We start from the raw sequence: 8,988 nt of genomic DNA on the forward strand, positions 1-8,988 counted from the left end.
TAACAAATTTAGACATTTGAATGCATGATTTTTGCCACAGTGTTTCAGACAAACCCCTTTTACCGACAAAAAAAATCATAAAAATGTTACTTTTACATTTAAAATCCACATGGTTCAAAAAACTGCTCGAATGAGCGTGATGCTATTTTGTCTACATGAAGCACAAGGTTTCAAAAAGCAAGTTAAGAGTAGGACAAACTGTATGATTTTAGCGAAAACTAGCATGAATTAGTGTCTTTATCCCGAGCAAGCTGGTGTGCGTTAAAACACCTGCGACTAAGAGAAGGGTTCATATACAAAGACTGTTAAGAACAGACCAGCTGTAGTCTTCAGGCATAAGGTGAAAAGATAAGCGCACTGACAGACGCGTGTTAGCAAGTGACAAAGCCAGCTAGTAGTGATGACTAGGCAGATAGCAAAGACTGCAGGGTTCATTTCTATAATAATTGTTTTATTCCCCCTCTGAGCCTACATCATAAAAGAAAATTAATGATAGGCTTTGCTAAATAAATGGTTTTATGGATTTTTTGTAAAGGGAGAACTTGAAAGCAGGCAAAGCAAAGTGCTGACAGCAGCTAGAATCAAATGTTAATGCACATTTGGACTTAGCGAGAGATATACAGGCAAACTGTTTCAACATGGGTAAATTGGGTCAAAGACGAACCTTGTCTCAGCCAATTGGGCACCTTTCAAGCAGCGATCCATCTTGGGGCAAAATAAAATATTTATACGTTTATAACGATGACATGTCATGAAGTTTCAATTTCACTACGATGAATACATACACACAGAGCATAAAGTAAGACCACATGGATGACAAAGGATCACGACACGGCGGTTCCGCCCACCCAATCCAGCGTTCCCCAGACGTACAAAAGACGGGGAAAACAGACGTATAGACGCCTTTCATCCTCACAATGAGAATCATATGTCTCCGCCGGCCTGTTCCAGACATTCGGTCTTCACTATAGGTGACGCGGCGCCTTCAGGCGCATACGAGAATTTAAAACAAGGAGCAAATCTTATGGAGATAAGGGTCATCTAGAGGGGAACCTGAAGTCTCATGGTATTGTAGATCTGGATTGCAAACTCAAGGTTTGTATGTAAAGTGCAGTTCTGCACCATTGGGATTGTATCATTGAGTAAGGCTCTCAACCCCTCCAGAGGGCAACTAATTATCCATAGTTCAAGACGCCATGAATGTAAAGTATTGGTTCTCAACTGGTGGATCGTGACAGAAAAACTGGTCGCAGATCTGTTCTGAAAGAGTCATGGACAGCAAGGAAAAAAAGCAATGCTAAATGCAAAGAATGTAATGTAACTAACCATAATATCGTGCTTATTTAGAATAGCAAAATAATTAGACTTATCAATGTTGAAAAGAGAGGAGAAGCACTTCCCATATTGTGCTGTTGATCTTAATGACCAATGTGCGTCCAATCAAATTCTCTGATATTTTGGCCCAAATTCATCTGCCATTTGGTAGAAGCTAGTTAACCTCCCGAGACCCGAACGTGACTGCTGTGTGCATTTTCCATTTCTCTTTTTCATTTGTAACAAGTAGCACGTAATAAACAAGCACAAAATATTATAATAAGCTTCCCTAAAAATGAATGTCCACATATGTGGACAGCAGGACTAAGTTGTGAAATTTTAAATAATACAAAGCTATAGAAAGTCATTACAGCTGATTTTCTGTAAAGCTGAATAAATAATTCTAAGCATCATCCAATCACTGCCAACCATGTTAAAATAAAATAACACATTATAAATTCTGAATCTATGTACTGATTATCATTGTCACATGTCTGTCAAACATGTTGAGTGATCCAAACATCATCTGCAGCCTGAAACTGAACTTTTGATCAGATTTTAGGAGTGAATGCACTTAACTGCATAGAGAGCTATAGGATGCTCCCTTGCTTCCTATTTAGTGAATGACTTAACCTCCAGTGTGCTGTCTGTCTGCACTGGTCTCAGAACAGTTTGAAATGCACCTTATTTTCATCCTAACTCCATATAAAGCCTCTGAAAGACACATTTATCAGTTTTTGGATGCATTCGTTTATTCTCATTGTGATAATACACAGACAGTAAATATATAAGAATGCATTTACTAATATTAATGAATAGAATCATATTACACAATGATAAAATAAAACAAAATGTATATTAAAATGAAGCTAAATGACCCACAGATGTGTTAGAGTTGAAAGTTATTCACAATAATTAACGTTTCTACTTTTGAGGGAATAACTTCCCAAAATCCTCGTATGTGGACATCATGTTTATCAGCATGCTGACAGGCGAAAAATGAACATATTGTTTAAAGCAGCATATCAAATGAAACTAGAGACACTACTCTGTACAGCCAAACAGGTTTCATTGAAAAAACTCTTACCAGAGGCACTTTTAATGAAATCAACATCATGTTGTTGTGTCACATGACTCGGTGCGGCAGAAGTTTAACCCTTAAATGACAGTCTAGAGTCTTGTGAACAGTATTCAGTCTGTATTTATTTATTTAAATTATGCGTTGCGTATAGCGAATCCAAAATAGCGAGTCCTCGCATGAGGCCGCGGGGTCACACGAGGTTAAGTTAGACAGATCTCGTGACATGCCCTTATCCTCGATAAACCAGAAACAAAACTTTAAACAAAACTACAATGGTAGGCGATGGGGCGGTCATCAATATGGAGAATAAGCACATAAATTGGGTCCTAACCAGTGTCATGATCACCAGACAGATAGTTTTAAGGGGATGGAAGTCGGCTGGAGCGCCCCCATTTCAGGAGAGGTGCTTGGAGATGGGGAGGGTGGGGGCTTTTGAAGAAGGGTCATCTAGAAGACTGGGGAATTTGGACTTGTTTGTGGGGAAATGGGGCAAATATCTGCCGTTTTTGGAGGGCTAAAAGTGGGGGTTAAGTATTATTTCCATTTGTATTAGTTTTGCTTTTCTTTGTTTAATATATGAATCAATAACAAAAATGTTCATCACAAAATAACAAAACTACAATGGTAAAATGTTTTACATCCAAACTACTTTACAGCTCATGTATGTCATTTCTGCCACACTATCGCCACCGTACGGAGTTGAAAAAATAAACAATGTTTTCAAAACAGCTTTCTAAACTAGAAGGTTCTGTCTGCATCCTGCAAGACTACTACAAGACATGGGTCACTACAAGTTACGCCCCCCTTCAAAAACCAGCAAAATATTCACAACATTTCGATGCAACATTCATATGTGTTATTGTTTATTTGGAGTCCCGCAGCAACCCTACACATACACCTATCCCTACTTCAAACATAACCACAAAGATTAAAAAAATTTAACGTTTATTAAAAATGTCTATAGAACAGCATCATACGGTCTTATCACTAGGTGGCGACAGCGAGTAAAAACTGTGATGAAAATAAAGAGAAGAAGCTAGCGGTATGCTAAGCTAATAGGCTAACCGGTTAGCTGTGAGCTAACTTGAAACATACAGATCTATATATCAGTGTGGAGAAAACAGAATTTTTTTATTTCACCATTTACAGTATATCTTCGGTTTAATAATACGACATGTCACATGTAACTTAAAAGTTATTCCTTGTTATATTTACACCGTTAAGACAACATGAATCATACAGCGATGGCATAAGACTTTAATAGTTCTTTCACTTTATGATCCAAGGGGGGGTAACTCGGAGTGGGCGTGTCGTGTAGTGGGTGTTCCTTGTCTTGCAGGACGCAGACAGATACACTTGTTCTGAATACGGCCCTCGTCTACAGGTGTTCAAACAGTCAGATAATCCCGCCCCCAGCTCACACTATTGGTTGAGTAATGTTGTTGGGGTAGGTCTAAGTGGGTCTCAAAACAAACACAGGAATTGATATAGTGCCACAGAGACACAGCTTCACAGTTTTGGAAAATTAAATGACACTTATAGTTGTCTTATAGTTGTTAACACTGAAAATTACATACTTCAGCTTTAAAATTGTGAAAAAACAGGTTGCAGTGAGGATAAACTTTGTTGGTGTTGAGCACAATGTGTTTTGTGTGGCGAATGAAACCACTGAAATTTATTTAGATACCAAAATTATCAGTTTTCCTACTTAGCCCAAGTCATGTTAATAATTTTGCATTTTGTTGGTCCAATGCAATACGTGGTAATATTAATACATTTAAATGTTTGCTTGTTTACATTCGTATGATAAATAATTTTAATACTGTGTCGGGACGCTGCTTGTAAAATGTAAAAATGCAGATTACCTCACAATAAATGTACAATGATAAAGGAAATTTAATGCGGTATCTTCAATTTAAAAAAGTTCAATATATTTTTATGCTTATTAATGGATCACTTTGTTAGCTTAGCAACATGCTAATGTATGTCATACACTATTGGAAACTACCTTTGCATTTGTAAAATGTACGCAGTTGTGAACCACTGATGTAAAGCATCTGCTATACGAAACAAAACTTCCACTTTAATGGACGTCAACAACAAAATCAACCCATTTTAGACTTCTACACTTCAAACAAATCCTCTCAGTTTCACAACAGTTTAATTTGAAAGATTATGTCATTAACTTTGCATCCAAAAATATTGTGTTTAAAGTTTAATACAATTATTTACAGCATGCATTCAGAAATGAACGTCAATGAGTTCAAAGGCCACTGACGCTCTGATGCCACGACATGACTTCATGGAAATGCAGAAATACATCCCGGTCGAGAAGAGAGACTTGGCGTGCGTCTGATTTCTCATTATTGTAGACTAATGCTCTTGCCCAGTGTGTATAAATCAACAAAAGTGGGGTGCTTTCATGTGCACAGCGGTAGGGTATCGTGCATATCAACAGAGCCTTTGAACTCGACATGTATGTTCTATTTATGAGTGGATGTGAATGGCATCGGACGCAGAGTGTGTGTTTATCTATCTGTCACAGGGCTTAGAGACAGACAGGATCACAGACTTGGAGAATGGTGACTGGTGTGTATCAGTGTGAATGTAGCAATGATGTCATCAAGGGCATGGGGACACTTTCAGCCTGGACAGACTACTAACAACACAGAAACCTTGTGCGCTAACTTGCTGCTACATAGTTAGCTACTTGCTTCAAAGGCAACATCCTAGCAGCTGTGGTACCTCAGAAGACTGATTTAGAATCCTAGCAAAGCCCTTGCGGAAATTGAGAGTTTGTGGCAAATTTGCCGCAAACTTGCAGCAAATTCGCCACTGATAATTTTCACATGCAAATGAGCTTTGCAGCAAACTCGCGGCAAATTGTCCATCATTGCCAAAGGTTTGCTGGAGGTTCACCACTACCAGCGAGGACATGAAAACTTCTGGCAAACATTTGCGGTGAATCAAAAGCTCATTTGCATGTGAAAATAACGAGTGGCAAATTTGCGGCAAGTTTGCTGCTAGATTAGATATTCTGTAAGAGAGGCAGTTGTTTTCAATAGATTTTGACATTAGCATGTTGCTAAACTAAAATCGTGATACTTTAATAAGCACAAAATAACAAAAAAAAAATGTCCTCCCCTTTTCTCCCCAATTTGAATGCCCAATTCCCAATGCGCGCTAAGTCCTCGTGGTGGCGTAGTGACTCGCCTCAATCCAGGTGGTGGAGGACGAATCTCAGTTGCCTCCGTGTATATTATCACGTGACTCGTTGAGCGTGTTACCGTGGAGACGCCCCACTGAGAGCAAGAACCACATTATAGTGACCATGAGGAGGTTAACCCAATGTGACTCTACCCTCCCTAGCAACTGGGCCAATTGGTTGCTTAGGAAGCCTGACTGGAGTCACTCAGCACGCGGATTCTAACTCACGACTCCAGGTGTGGTAGTTAGCGTCTTTACTTGCTGAGCTACCCAGGCCCCCTGAAAAAGTACATTTTTCAACATAGATCAGACTCAGACAAAAGCAGTTGTATGCAGAGAAAGGAGCTTAAAAGATAAAGTGATCATTTGTGAAACCTTGTGTGTTGCCTTGCTGTCTAACGACTACATAGGCAACTACCTTCTTCAGGCAACATCCTATAGCCATAGTGGTACCTCATAAGTGACTGGTTTGGAAAACAGCAAAAGTAGCTCATGCAATGTTTTGTTTCAGACAACTCTGAATTTTCCAACCTCTTACTTAAAATTCCTGACTGGAACACAGCCTTAAGTATTTTTACAGCACAAAATGTATGAACATGCAATAAACAAATACACAACATGATATTAAGAAGAATTGTTTGTGTGTCAATCAATGCCAATAGGTTTTCACCTATGTTGCTAGTTAATTAGCTACTAGATAGCCAGCTACCTAGCATCTGGAAGACTACCCTTGCGAAAATCGAGAGGTCATGGCAAATTTGCCACTGATAATTTTCACATGCAAATGAGATTTGCGGCAAACTTGTGGCAAATTGTGCATTGTTGCCAAAGGTTTGCAGGAGGTTCACCACTAGCGGCAAAGAGCTGCAAACTTCTGGCAAACATTTGCGACGAATCAAAGCCCATTTGCATGTGAAAAGAACAAGCGGCAAATTTGGCTAATTTAGATTTTTTTGTAAGGGTGTGCACGCCATTACATTTGACATATGTAAACGTGTCCCTGACGTATGATTGACTGGAATGCATTTAGGTTGGAAGTGGGAAATTTCAACCTCCGACTTCATCTGGAACGTGGCATAAAGTGCACAGGAATTTAGCATATTGCTAAGCTAAAAATGTGATACTTCAATAAACATAAAAATAGCTAGCACACACAATTGTGAGGCAAGATAATACATTTTTAATTGAACTATATTTATCAGTAGCTATCTCTCAGTAGGCAAGTAAATAAATTTGTACACATTTATAACCCTAACAAAAATTTACCAAATGATATAGAGTGCACCAAAACATAATAGTTACTCCACAGTTTGCACCAAAATACCATAATAACTCCAGATATTGCTACTTCAGTGACATGGTTCTTTGTATTGTGGTTGGCATGGTGATACAACACAATTTGCTAATCAATGGCTGTGTCTCAAACACAGATCAGACACAGACATAAGCAGAGAAAGAAGCTTCAGGTTGACATTTGCAGGCCACACAGGAACATTTAAAGGGTTTATCGGACAAAAAATTAAAATTCTGTCATCTTACTCGTGTTATTCGCACTTTCTAGTGGAAAGCAATACAAGATGTTTAGCTGGAATTTCCAAGTTGCTTCTTTTCCATATAATGAATTAATGAGGACGGATGCTTTTAAACTCCAAAAATAACATAAAAACATCATTTGAAAAAGTCATTATGACTCGTGTACAATATACAAAGTCTTGAAATTCAATGTAACACTTCATGACATGGTTTGATGAGCACAGCTTTCTTTCATATGTTGACATACTTCCTGTTGAAACAGGAAGCTGGGATTGTACATATTACTGGGCTCTTTTTTGAAAATCCAATAGCCTTTAGCAAAACCACAATTTGCCACTTGCTAATGCTAATCAGTGGCTGGTAGTGTTTAAAATGAAGGAGGAGGGACATTCTCAATCTACAAAGTATTTTATTGGACAAAAAGTGGTATATCTCTGCTAACAAGATAATGTCATGCATTCACTGTAAATTCCAAACATTTAAAGTTTATTATGTCGACTTTTATGCATACACTAGCGTATAGATGACCTCAAAGCGAACAAAAATGGAATAAAAGTCTCAACAAATTATTTAATGGGGGATTTAAGCTCTTATGAAAAGATATTTAACGTTTGAGAGTTCAATAACTTTTAGACAAAGCTTAGCTTCAGGAATTGTTTGAGAAGATTCATTATGCATATCTTGAGTAATGTCCATATTTTCCACAATGAAACATGTGTTATATGATCACAGGAGATGTCAGCAGAGGCAATGTCTCTGTCAAACACAAACACACTTTTAGCCCCTAAGAAAGAATGAAAAGTTCTGAAATAATTTTCAGAGAGAAAGTCAAATGAACATAATTTAGGGTGAAAGGAGATCCCAGAGGAGACCAGCACAGTTCCTGGAAGGAGCACTTGTTTGTTATATTTCATATGATACCGTGATAGTTCAATGCTAAATGGTCAAATTAGAACATATTTTTGAGAGCTTTATCATTTGGATAGAGGAGTATTCACTTTCTCAGCGTTAATGAGCACATTTGTCAGCATCTCCTACTGGCCTTGAATCTTCAAAGACAAAATAATGAGACTTTATCCCTAAAAGAAAAAGAAGAAGAACAAATGTACTCGTTTGAATCACAATTATATGTGTTGCATTTAAAACAAATAGTTATTTATGGTCATTATTATCACAGTGTAAGAACAGAAATTAGATGTCTTCTGCAAAAGTCCCTCAAATCTCAAGATTTGACCAAATATCAGTCAATATAAATGGTTAAATAAGAAAAAAAAAACCTGTACGAAAGAAAAATCACAAATGAGATCTCTTTAAAATCACTTTAACCTCATGCAACCACGTTTCCACATGCATGGACGTTGTATTTTGGCTTCAGTATACGCAACGCATAATTTAATTTCATTTAACCCAACTGATCTCAGTTCAGGAGACTCTGTGCTGTCAGTAAAGGGTTAAACTTTCGACGCACAGAGTCATGTGACCAAACAACATGGTGCTGATCACAGCGGAGTTTGTCTTTGGGAGAAACGCTAACAAATCTACATCTGATAAGAAACCTGATTACGTTTTTACATTGAAACCTGTTTGAGTCAAAAGATGAAAGTCTCTAGTTTCATCCAATATGCCATTTTTAAAATTTAAGTGATTTATTGTGAAATGGCACGCTGTTAAACACAATGACCACATATGTGGACTGTAAACTCAGCTTCATTAAAAATATCCTATATTTACTGTCTGTGCATTATCACAATGAGAATCAATGAATGCATCCAAAAGCTGAAACATGTTACTTTCAGAGGCTTTATATGGAGTTAGGATGAAAATAAGGTGCATTTCAAACTGTTCTGAGACCA

The sequence above is a fragment of the Myxocyprinus asiaticus genome, chromosome 14, assembly GCF_019703515.2.
Source record: "Myxocyprinus asiaticus isolate MX2 ecotype Aquarium Trade chromosome 14, UBuf_Myxa_2, whole genome shotgun sequence".
Classification (NCBI taxonomy): domain Eukaryota; kingdom Metazoa; phylum Chordata; class Actinopteri; order Cypriniformes; family Catostomidae; genus Myxocyprinus; species Myxocyprinus asiaticus.